A 13,739-nucleotide genomic window follows, 5' to 3' on the forward strand; every position below is an offset into this window, starting at 1 on the left:
CGAAGCATAGTTGTAACCATTATAGACATTTTAATCTTGTATTTATGAGGTTATGTGTATGACTGATTCTGTACAGAATAACGGCGTCCATACTTTGTCAAACGATGATCATGATGGATATAAAAGGACTTTCAAAACAAAATGCGATAACATTAGTAAAATCTCTCCAACCACGTGGCATTGTGTTTTGTACATACGAGGTGTCTGAAGCGCATTTGGCTCAATTTCAAAAATGCGTCTCCGTTGTTTGAAAACTTCATGAATGTTATTTATTTACATACACACAGAGAGAACGGTTAGTTAACTTGGGTCCACCAGAGAGAGGCTGACAGCGCACGGCAGCTACAATCATGCAAACGACACTATCAAATCTTCATATTTCAGTCGTGCGTAGAAAGATTACTCTCACATTCCTGCAGAAGTACAGTCGCATGTGACAAACATAGACTACTATGCTTTTTCCGGAGCATTCTTCTGTCAGATACGCTTTTACAGATAGATTCCTGCTTTTCAACGTTGTCAGAAAAATAAATTAAAGAGCAGGAATTTAAATGTTTTCCTTCAGACCCTCGATATGATTGCAGTTTGCTTTCTTCTGTACATAGGCCGTAACTAACTTCGTCGTTAAGTAGTTAAAACCACTGCTCGCATTCACATTGTCCCTGGTTTGATTCTACACTCTGATATATTTTCTAACTCAGGTGCTTCATGCTTTAATTATTCTTTTAATATGTCGGAATATAAAATAATGATGCCCTCTGTGAGTTGACAGGGCTTCCGCTGAAAGCTCCCTACCCTGTTTCGCGTGAATTAACAGTGCAGGAAGGACATAGATGAAATTATTTTATGTGACGACAGTTCTCATACATGCACAAGGAGATGAAACTTGGGTTAACAACATAAATAGTACCGGCGGTAATCTCAATCACAGGAAATTAATTTTTTAAAAAGTGCTAATAAATTTATGTTTTATGGCTTCCTTACATTCAAATGCCAGCTTAATTGGTTTAATGTAAATTCTTACATCTCCAAAACAATAACCTTCTTCAAGTAATTTGTGATAATTCATCCACAACAGGTACTCGTGAGTGTGATTCATGAACCTCGTTTATCAAAACGGGTAGCCCTTATAGCCCCTTACATTCTAAACACTGTTGGAAATCTTGCAAAATTTTAGCCGGAAAACGAGAAGGCAGAAGACATCTTGAGACACCTAATATAGATAGCAGGATAACTCTAAAATCCTTTAAAAAAAAAAAAAAACTCTAAAAATAATAGGGTGTGATGGAGTGGACTCGATTCATATGGCTTGGGATATGGTCAAGTTGTCTTATTTTGAACAGACTAATGAACCTTCAGGTACCATAAATGAGTCAATTGTTTCATTGCGCGTATAATTATTTAGACTTTCCAATCAGTTAAATAACCCGAATTCTTAGTGATATGTCTGCTGACGGTAAGTACAGGTATTTGAATTCCATCCTGTGGCAGTGCCTAGTGATTTCGTCTACATAAATCTGTGTCATAAAGCTTTAAAGTGTATGCGACTTCAGCGTAGGTAGATGATCCGGAATTTACCGTAGGCAAAGGCGGGCTTTCGTTATAACGACGATTAAACTTCGACTTACACAGAATCTTACGACGAGCTGCTGTGAGTTCTTTTGCACAAGACTGCTTTCCTCCAAATGTTACGTGCAGGGCCTGTGCTAACAGTACAAGGAATTTCAGTGAGAATGGATTCGATGGAAGGCGTAAGAAAAATTCACACGTAAAGAAGTGAAAAGTTTCTATTGTATGCTTTAATGGCACCATTTGTTTGCAGTATAAAAACGAGGTATCGCTTTTAAGTACATTTTGCAATATGTAATGTTCCTCTTGTAGTCTGAAGACGGGCAGGTGGTTAGAAAACTGACAGTTTCTTTGTCAACACCAGTAATTAGCTTTCGCCACAATTAAATTACAACATTCATATAATTAATCGAAAGACTTAAAAAACAGTAGCTCGTGTAAATATGAGCTTATCAAGAGGTACAGCAAAGAAGATATCATTGCACTTTGGAGATATGAGACTCTTGACTTTAGACTCTCAAATTCTAGGATAACAAATTCAAATTTATAGTTATTTTCAGATTATTTTATTAATATTTATGGTATTTTACGATGGAGGTTTACTAAGCAACATAAATCGGATACCATTTATCAAAGCAAGTGTTTAGGTTCTAACGGCGGCGTATAAGCAGGTGACAGTCGTCTGAAATTTTGCGCTGTGTTCTGATTATGTTGGCAGTAAGAACCATCGAATTGTCAGTAAGCCTCCTCTATGGCGCTACCAGTTAATTTGCAAAATTTTTGAAAGCCAATGTCCCATATTTTATCAGTTTATATTGTAGCGCATAATGAATACAGTGTACATTAAATCTAGCAGTACATTTGTTGTGCAATATTTAATAATAACGCCCTTTATATATTTTTATTTTCTCACTAGTAGCATAAAGAAAGAATTAAAAGTAAATAAAACAAGAGACATCCAGAGCTTTACAAAACAATTTTAAGGTTTCAACAACTCCTACTTACTAGTGTGTTCAGTGTACCTATAGCTGGGTGTGAGGAAGCAGACAGGGGACCACTCCAGGTTCAGTTTAATGCACTTCTTAACGCCTCTGAGAAAACATACTGTAGATTGTGGTATCGTGTTAGAATTGTGTCTTTTCCTTGTTAAGCTTCTACTGATTAGACACTCGGACATGCTGCAATTCAAAATTAAGCCTACTGTAAAGTCTTTAAGACATTAGACAGAACTCTTTTCACGGGTTATTAACCGCTCTTAAGGCCTCTGCTTATTCAGGATAGCACAATACAAAAATCGTGTACGAATATTATTGCCTCGTGCGGGGTTCGACCTCACGATTTCGGTGTCTGATCTTGCAAACCTCAGAGCGAGCAGACACTGCGATAGGAAATCACGTATTTATACTGTATCTTCTTGCAAGTTGTTATCGAGTGGTTAGTATTCCTTCTTCGTATTCGGGAGGTCCCAGGTTCAAATTGCGCCCCAGAGAACGGATGCCCTGTTAGAGGTTTTTGTGATTTTAGTAGGTAAATGACGGGATAGTAGCTTGAAGTAGGCCACGATCGTTTTCTTCCACGTCCTTTACAATTCTTTATTTACTATCGTCCTCTCATTCGACGTTACACAGTCTGAAATATTGAAAGCGTAGTTAATAAAAAAAAGTATGTTCAGTTACTTTCAATATCTTACGAACAGGAATTTTATCACGACACTCTCCGGCCAATTTTTGGGAATGTTAGAAGCAACTTTAGTGACAATAAATTCTGGAAAGAAGTTAATAACGCTGAGTTCCCTTCAGATGATTCAGACTGTAAAATAAAGCTAGAAGTATGTGCAAAATAATAATTACACAGTTTATTGATCAGTTTATACGCGTAATTTTCACTGGTGCGGAATCCAACTACAGTCTACATTAAATAGATTAGATATTGGCATAATCTCAAAGCACTGCACAGTGTGTACATTTGTATATTTAACGTAAACAATACGTAAAACAGGATATTAATAATTACGTTCTTTTTGTGTATTTATCTCCATATAAAATTCCTCAATAGTAGGCCTAGTTAGGTGTCTTCGACGAAGAATGTTGTAACAAAAGTTCTTGTATTTTTCTTGAATATGCATCACCACACATCACGATCCTATATTAAACGGGGCTAATGTCACTTTTGGCTCAAGTTCGTGCAACCGCCGAGGAGTGTCGTGTTGGTAATACAGACGGCAGGAAAACGAGAGTACGGAGAAGCGTTAGTCCTCAGAGGAAGGATGTGAATACAAAGTTCCATGAAAATCCTCAAAAGTTATTGGGGGAAGGGTTTTAGGAGCATATACGAGCACATGGACCTAACGGTGCCACACACCTATCCGTCATTATAAAATATAGTGTTTACGTGAAGCTATACTTGCATCCTTAAATACGTCTTCATGGTGCGATGCTTAAATACGCACAGGGATAGCATTTTATCCTGCCTATCTTTTCCAAATAAGGAAATATGGCTAAAAGAATTGGTGAATTCTTTGGTTGCATTCGCATTTTTTCTTGCAGCGACAATAACATGAAATTGACTGTACCGGCGAGAAAAAACTAACATTATTATATATTCACGATCCAAACAAAGAGAATGCGGTGTGTTGCCAAATCGTATCAGGCTCCCCTCTCCTCACCTCACAACCATTCACCAACCACTGCACAGGAATGCGAATATCCTGTCCATGCAATTCCTCACTAACCGCGGATTTCAAGTCGCGCATCCCCTGTTTTGCATTTATAAGTCCAGTTTTGCCAAACGCGGTATTCAGTTTTATATCGCGGTCTTTAATGTGTGTTCATGGAATAATCGATGTTTTCCACACATTTACTGGAGGCAGGTGTGTAATGTTATCTGAAACCACTTTTGTCGATTTCAGATCATAACTATGGTATATTTATTCACAATGCGTGCAGTATCCGTCACCAAATTGCATGCTTCAGGGTAACAACAAAATCGAACAACACCGCAACACGAACAGCGGAGCCCGGGTGAGAAAAGACAGCTCAAAACTAGCAGCGTAGCAAAGCAAACAACGCTGTGAAGTCTTCCGTGGCCTTGAAGCATGCAATTTAGTGGCGGCTACGATAGTTATTTTTCATGCCTAATTAACTGCATATTTTGAATGTTTACTGAATAAACACGCAAATTTCTTAACTTGTAGTTTTCAGTCAGTGTTTTTCACTGACAGTCTCCGCGGGTGACGATGGATAACGAGGACAGACAGAGAAAGGAAGACTGCAATTGGGCCATCGTCCTCCCGCTCCATTCCTGAGTATGATAGGCCACCCGTCGCATTGTGTTAGGGAGAATGAAATTAAAGCCCCGGTGATCTGTAATATGCGGGGGTGAATATCTGGTCGCTCATGCGAGATCATATGCCGGGAAAATTCGTTTTCAGGTCGGATGGGAAACTGATTAGCCGTTCCACGGCACAAGAGACGCACATCTGGCAACCCTGTGAAGGTCCCATATGGAACATTCAGAGAACTAATTCCATGTACAGAGAATCGGACAATACCATCAGAACAGTGTGATTAAAAATATAAAACTTTATACAGCAATGTTTTTAATTCCAACCTATGCTAATTGGGGAGATAGCTTTTAAAAACAGATACAATTATTCAGATCCGAAAGTTATAATTATTATAGTTCTTCTATTTCTGTGTCTAATTTGTGATGTAACTTTACAAACAAATGTGATAATCTAAAACTACTGGAGTCATTTTAGCTCTAATGAAAATCTACGTCTGTAATGCGACCAAATTATTAGTATGTGGAGTACGTTTTTGAAATTGTTCATTTACAAAGTGGTCACGATATTTCCTGCTCTTATAGAACCCGAAATTCTATAATCGTGCTCATAAAGACTTGTCATTGGATCCTACCTGATCCACCTAATTCCAGCTCATACTCCCAGATAAACATTTACTTTAAGATCCACTCAAGCATTTTCCTCTCATCTACCCACGTGTATCCAGAGAGTCCCTTCCCTCGAGGACCTTCTCTCAAATCTGGCATTAATATGCCATTTATCCACGTTTTCTACATGTCCTGTCCATCTCATCCACTTTGAGTTAATCAACTCAAGAGTATTTCCGGTTCTCACGGCTGCGATTATACAAAATACTGTTTTCTGAGCCGCTGTACCGTGATGAAAATAACAAGCACCTCTGAAACGTCGGTAAACTTATACCAGACTACATCCTGGAGAAAATTCATCTTAATATTCGCTTCGTTCTTGTCCTACTTCGTGCGTCTTAGGTCTACATAAACATTTTCAAACTTTTAATCCATCTGATATTTGAGATTATCAAAGCAATGTAGACGTATACTGTGGTATTTTGGTTTACTAACATTTCGGAGGAACGTTGGTAACATGTATAAGACTAGACAGAGTCACAATGCAGAAAATCACAACGGAATTCTATCTGTTTTTTAACAATTTTCTTAGTGGTTCTTAAGTCACGCATTTTGTAATAACAGACTAAAACACTGTGTAGAAAGGACGGGGCACGCGCAGAAATAAATTCAACTCAAGGTTTGTTTGAAAATAGAGTTTAATCACCGCGACATCGTCGCCCATTCATCGGCCTGTGCTTTGAGCATCTGTCTGTTTGAGAAGAGAAATAAAAAGCGGAAATTTACTCACCTGTGGCTTAGTGACGAGCCGAAACTTATTTAATTTTAAGCTCAGCTGAAGGTGACACTCTTCAAAGAGTCCGTCAGTTGTTTAAATATTTAATATTAAGCTGAAGGAAGGAAATAAATATTAAATTTCGTTTTCACTGTTTAATCGTTCAAAACCGAGGACGTCGACATTAAATTTAGTTATTACTAATTTTAGAGCCATAATGTAATTGGTCTGAATCTTTAACTGAGCATTTTACTGAATACAGCATTGTTTCATTGTCTCTCCAGCTATAGTTTGAATACCTGGTCTAAAAGTGGGTGTTCTATTGCAGAATTATTCACTGGCGAGCTTATTACGTAACAATTCTATGATTATCCATTATTTGCGCATTATACCATATAATTATACTACTTCTGCCTTCTTAGGCAGAGCGCATCCTATGTTAAATACTCGTGTCTCAATTTCTTATTGATACTATCAGGTTTTTCAATATTTATCTAGGCCTATTTCTTTTCTTCCTTCTGTGTGATGTGTGTACTCTTGTTCGGATATGTGTGTGGCTGTGCTGGACATGTGTAATGAGTCTATATTTGTTTTACACCGAGTTCAACATTAAATTGAAGACACGAATTATTTACTCACATTGTAGTTAGCTGGTCCTTTTCAAATTCTAGCTGTATGAAACTTAGCAGATTTTTGTAAACGTAAAACAAATCACCGCTGAAATTACACTCTAGGCCAACATTTACTTTCTCCTTTCGGTATTTTTTTTCTTTTCAGCGAACCTTCGATTTATACAGGCAGGTTTTACTTTAATTTTGATAGATGATGTAAAGAAAACAGAGGTATTCTTGTATGGTCTTCTATCGTTTGTAGCAAAAAACGAATAAAAATAAGCTACTCGTTAAAGTACCCAGTGTAAGATAAAGTTAACGTAATAAAAAGGGAGGTTTCCTCGTGTTTTGTCTCAGTGATTCCCTACTTTTTTTAAATCAGATCCCTGGATGAACTGTTTCTGTGTGTTTTTGTCTGCTCTCCTATTGATCGACGCGCTACCCCAGTTTCTCTTGTCTCTCCCCCGTTGCCCAATTTGCGACCTCTTCCCGTGCTAATGTGATCACTCCTACGGAACCCTCTTGTACACGGCTGAGGAACTTTCAAGTGCCTAGCCTCATTCGCGCCAACTCTCCAAATGCAATGACTTTTAAGGGGGCGTCGTTTGTCCGGTTACCGCGATGCAAGTATCTGCCGCTCCTCTTCAACATTATCCTTCTCCTGACATGAGGGTTTGCCTGAAAAAACACTCAACTCGCAATTACTTTTCCCCTCCTACGACGGAAAAATATTTTTAAAATTATTTCTGTCTACTTTCTAGTCCGTTTTCGATATCTTTCAGCCTAAAATCTCAGTGTAATGTAGTTTTCAACACAAATTTATGCATGCTTTTGAAGAGTATTTAGGCCTTATAAAATTTACAGGTGAGAAACTACAAATATCTTATAAAAAATAGAGAATCTTGATATAATTTTTGTAACATGTCGCCAAGTTCCTTTTTTACGTGTTTATTGTTTTGGCAGTTCGATGGAAAAGAAGACTTAAAATACCTTGACTAACATCACCCTCGTAAATAAATGGATTTGTCATCGTGGTTCTATTCCATGGACACTGATGTCGACATCGAAATGTTAATTATGAAAATACACTACGAGAATAGCATTAAACTTCCAGAAGTTTTTACCAGCCATTAAGTACAATGCCCTTTTACTTTAGAGGGGCTATCTGCAGACAGCAGAGAACTGCAAATTAATTTTACTTGTACGCGAATATGCAATACCTTAATTTTTTTACTCCTTTCACATCAGCTTCGTCTCCAGCATGATGCAATGGAAACCGGTCCTACTTTTTAGCAACATGAACACGACCCCGTCACACGAACAACACGAGTATCAATAAGTTCTCAGAAGACGTTATGACGCATAGATTCCTCCAATGTTAGGCATTATAGGAATAGTAAAAACAGATGGAACTATAAACTAATAGACCTCCTTATAAAAGTTAGTGATGTACTTTCGGGCATAATTTTGATTAATAGCCCTACATAATTTTTTTAAGGTTGCCAGAAAAGAATTCAGAGTTTCATAACTTCGTCATAGTTCAAATTCATAACATTTTCGTATAATATTTTTAATCTATAATCATACAGCATTTTCTTGTTTCTAATTTATGATAATCCATATACATGACCTACTACAACACAACGCTTGGCATACTTCAGTGTTTAATTAATTTTTGCTACGAAACCAAAACCAAAATACGTATTTCACCATGTTACTATTTTGCATGACCGATATACAAAAATATGACCTTAGTAGTAGAATTTGAGGTTCTCATGGCGGTGATCACTAAGATGGCTGTCTTCTGGACTGTAACGCCGTGTAGTCTGGTAGAATTTTACCGACGTTTCGGGGGTCTTTTCTGTCTCCATTATCACCCTGATGATGGAAACAGCGACGTTGGTAAACTTCTACCAGACCACACGGCACTATAAAAATAAAATCCTCGCCTTATTTTCATCGTGTAAACTATTTTACATCATCAAATATCAAGACTCCAGAAATGCCTCAAACGTCGCTCCTGTGACAAAACTTCACACGAAAACTTGGTCGATAATAGACTATGATGGAGGAGTAATGAGGACTAATGAGTACACAGATAACGCGTAATGTAGCCTATAGTGACATAATGTTCAAGTCCAAGTTTCATGTAACTGAATAAATTTCAAAAGTTAATTTGGGCGGAGGGTAGGGCCAGTATATAACACAACATACACGTCTTCCATTACAAAAAATACTTCCGTTATAAAAATAGAAAAATAAAATAAATATAATTTAAACTATTTGTTTTACAGGCTTGTGTATATAAAATAACACAATGGCCACCTAATGCTGGAATCATAAGTTCAAATTCCGCTCCGTGTATGCGGGTATATCGTTTCAGGTGCGTATGCAACACTGCGGAGCAGTCCTTCCGCCCGACTGCCGGCATCAAACAGTCAGGGAACGGACAAACCGATTTTCATTACATGTAATAAAAGAGATTTTTGTGAAAAAATTGTTTTTTTAATTTATGATTTTATTTAGACAGAACAATTTTAACGACTACTGAACTACATAGAAGAATAAAAAAAATTATTGAGCTTTTCTGGCGAACGCTTAAATTAAATGTACAACGTATACTATTACACATTTGTTTTCTTTGTAGAAAGAGAACTTAAGACGAACCTATCCTCCAAACAAAGAAGTTATGCAAAATGTTTAACAGATTAGCTAACTAAACTATACCAATTACTAAACTAGCAGGAGAGTCGGCTTTGGCAAAAATATAACTACTTTCCTAAACCACGTTTCAAGGTTAAGACTGCGTGTTGTTTCACCTCCTTTCAACCTCCTTATGACCACGAATCGGCTATAGAGATTCCTTCCCGTTCAACAATTACAACATCTGTGTTGACAAAAGTGGATTTGAGGAAAAGACAACTTAACATCATGGAAGTTTTAAAGCAGTGTCAATACGTTGCTGTGTACTGCCAAATATCTAAAATAATTTTAACATTGCTTGTGTTCATTACGAAGTTACGGAATATTTCATTCATTGTCAAGTTAAACTATAAGGAGTGAGTTTTATTATTTCTTTGATGCATATAATTTTGCGTATACTTCGTTCGTCAATAAATGTTTTTATTCTGTACTATGAATAACCTGGGGGCCAGTCGCCTTCATCAAATATTCTTTGTTGGCTATGGTTCCGCAAAGTATGGGAAGAGTCACGTAGGCCAATCACTGCCTTAAACTCTGTCTGCCATGTGGTCTGCGAAGTGTGACTGGATAGTATTTTGTCTCTAAGTATTTTCGTAATGGTGTGCGCTTCTGAATCTCGACCGTTCCTAGTTATTCTCAAGAGCAATTACGAAGTACTAAAAGAGTCACCCAGAAGTTGTCCTCTGATTATTCATACAATACTCAGCGTTTAACGAGAAAAGTTTAGAAAGACTTTTTATAAAGCTTCCACTTCAGACAGTTGTAACAGAAAGCATCATTGTAAGTACAAGTACATAGACATTGTTAATTGCATTAGATAATTGCAATTATATTCAAGCTGAGAGGCATGAATCCATCAAATGGAAGGAGTTTGTTAGTGTCTCTTTATTTGTATTGGTGGGAGGAGCTCACTTCGAATCTTGGCCTCGTTACTAACTGTAAGTACGGAGGTTTTGTTGGCTTCGCTCAGACTCCTCAGGCCGGAAGTACAGTGAAATAAGCCACGGCCGTTTCACAAGTTCACACCTATCAGCGATTTTAAGCTTCTTGTCAACTCATTCGCCGATAAAACAATGCAATTTAATATGTAGGAATAAATTTTTAAATATGCTTGCACTCAATTTAAAATGTTTCGGACAAGAATTTGAAATTCGAACGGACACATAACATGATTATATCGGACAAAACAACGTAGTTACTAACTGAAGGGCAAAATCAACCTTTCTGTATGCAGACTCCGAAATATTAGAGTAATTACCTGAACTTATGAGTACATATATGCACATTTTATTTAACTTACTATTCCAAAATTTGCCTCAGTCAATATAGCTACTAGGCTATGGACTGAACGACCCGAGATTCGATTCCTGGCAGGGCCAAGAGATTTTTCACCACTGTATCGAGATCGTCTCCGGCATTGAATTTATACCGAGGTCCTTTTCCCCGTGGAGTGAAGCTGACCACTCACAACCCTTGCAGTGCCGAGGTCAGACATGGGTTGAGCCACGTGTCTTTATGGCATGATGTTTAATAAGTACCAGGACTTTACCTTTAACATTTGCCTGGAAGGACTGGACAAACCCTGACAGGATAACTTGTCTCCGTGCAGGGATACGAACTTTGTAGGCTTGCCTGCCGAGTATGAAGCAAAGTGCTAAGCACACAACGGCGAGCTTAATTTTTGAGCTCTTGTAGAATTAAAAGAAAATGGAACGTGTCTGTTAGTTGCGAGGTAAAGAGGATCAGAGAGGCGACAGTCAAGGAAAAACAGTCTGTCATCGTTACGAGTAACAGAAATCACTTTCTCACAGGGTTTTCGCATCTTACATTCTATTCACAGCGCAACATAAAAAGGTCTGGCACAAATTAAAGAGTTGGTTCTGTACACCAGAACTGTAAAAAAAAGGGTTCATATGAATATGGGTCAGGGAAAGCTTCCTTTCCGATTGAAAACGTCTGAAACGGCTTCATACTTTCTTCCTTTGCGTGCTGTAATCGGAAATAATAAAACAAATGATTAACATGTCCTTCGTGAGTTCTTGAAACCATCTGCACACCTATAAAAGACAAACATGTCTACCATTTTATTGAATGAATAAACACTCATTTTCAAAAACCACTTCGGCACGAAATTTCTTGAATTTAAACACTGATACAGTTACTCTTCAAATATTTATACTCAGGAATTATAATTGCAGTTGAATGTTGTTAATAAAGTAAATTAAACTTAGTAGAGTGCAGACTAAGAACTTAATTACGAGCGGAAAGGCCAGTGTTAGAGCTGCCGAAATGTATCTTACTGAGCCGTGCAATTTGGTGTCATTCCCCCCTCTTTTGGGTCCGCTGCAATGACTGCATGACATTACGCCGCGTCCGAAATTTCGGGGTGGTAAGGATCGTAAATTGGGAAGGAGACTTGTCCGATACCATACTCATATGAACATTCATAGGAAACCTGTCTTTAAAGCTAACAAAGAACACCTATCGGTCGATCTATATCTGTCTATCTGACTTATCACGTTGTCGTAATAATGACCTTGAATACTACTGTTATTGTTCTTAATCCTTAAGAGACTAGTGATCCAAGTCTAGAGCGCCTCTAAGCTATTTTATTAACGTAAGAAACTGCTGTGCATTTTGTGGCGTGAAAAACGCCTTTTGGAATTTTAGTGTACATAAAAATGCACACGTTCCAATTTTTATTTTTCATTCTTCTGGTGTATTTAATTTACTCTTACATTTATAACAGACTTTTAAGACATAACATGTATCTAGTAAAGATGAGTGTTTCATAGGGTTGTTTTGTTTAACACACTTTTTAAAATATTGAAAGCCGAGGGATCACCCAGAAGTAAAATTTCCTACATAGAAGCTGGAGACTTTTTAAAGTGCTTAATTATTTATTACGAGAGGCAGTGATTAGTGCACGGTGTTGCAAGTCACAAAAACGCACAGGTGAGAAATTTCTGGCAAAATGATAGCACAATCGTAAACTTGTAACTCTGACTCCCTCTCTTTGCCCCACAAATCGTTTCCCAGCCTCCGACGCGGCGTTCATGAATCATGGTACAGTGTATAAACGCGCTAAATCACATCCTTCTTTGTACAAACACCTTTGCATTCACATAAGCATATTATAACGAAGAAATCTTAACAGTATATGCGCACCTCGATTGTTTCTCTCAACCTACTTTCTATCAACACTGCATTGTGTTTAATGGCGGATTGTCGAGGTGCTTTCTTCGTAACTGTTCCTCCCTCCCCTCCTATTTAAGCTGCTTGTTGGAGCTGCTTCTCTAGGGGGCGTCTATGCAGCAAAGAGTTCTTATCAGCACAGGGAGATTTTTATACACATTATTTTTTAAATATTACAACAGTCACAACAGTGTTATCTGTCTAATATTTCCTGTGATATGGATATTCAGTCGTACTGTGAGATTTGTTATAAACGCTGAATAATTTAGCCTAATTCAAAAGCAAGTTTCTGATATATAATTCTGTAATAATTTATTTCTGGATAGGATTTGAGGTTCTCACGGCGGTAGGTAAGAAGATAGCTGTTTCCTGGGTTATTGCACCATGCAGCCTGGTAGAAGTTTACCAACGTTTCAAAGGTCTTCGCTGTCTCCATCATCAGGGCGATTATCAACTAGACCAACAAGTCTACGAAGAGGTAATTATCTTTATTTATATTTGGAATATGCGTGACTAGAATTCTGGTCATATTACTAGCTATCATAACTGAGGATTTTTGATAGTTTTCCTCAGATTCTGTAATTCATTTCCGGAATAGCAGCCAACTTTTTAACAGGTTACGAGAACCTCTTTTTAGTTTATCTATTTTCGTTATGTTCGACATGTACAGTAGGAAGAGTGTCATTAAATAACATAAAAATTAATCGGTACACAAAATTATGGTCTCTGTTTAGACCTGTATAAATTAAACACCTTTGATGTATAAATTAATTCAACAATTTACGTGGCAGTTGAATAGTATCATTATTAGGTCTGTACGATCATAACACAGGAAAACGTTCTCATACCTCCTGAAAGACAGAAAGACTCAGTTCCACTGTGTGCGAGGTCTAAGACCATAAATGACTGATTTATTCCTCTGTCTTTAAATTAATTTTGTTTTTCTCTAGAAACGACTTATAAGTGTCTATTACACGGCCATTAATTTACGTGTA

General features: G+C 37.5%; 1 long non-coding RNA gene across 1 annotated transcript in view; it reads right to left on the reverse strand.

Moving 5' to 3' along the window:
• Window positions 1-1,780: 1,780 nt before the first annotated feature.
• LOC110836831 (uncharacterized) overlaps window positions 1,781-13,739 on the reverse strand; it is a 56,853-nt gene continuing 44,894 nt past the window's right edge. The window contains exon 2 of the long non-coding RNA XR_015535250.1: window positions 1,781-3,198. This is a non-coding gene — a long non-coding RNA (uncharacterized LOC110836831). The remainder of the gene's footprint in view (window positions 3,199-13,739) is intronic.

Source organism: Zootermopsis nevadensis, unplaced genomic scaffold (assembly GCF_977971745.1).
Source record: "Zootermopsis nevadensis isolate Lab colony 2312 unplaced genomic scaffold, Znev_1.0 Znev_ptg000002l, whole genome shotgun sequence".
Taxonomy (NCBI): Eukaryota; Metazoa; Arthropoda; class Insecta; order Blattodea; family Termopsidae; genus Zootermopsis; species Zootermopsis nevadensis.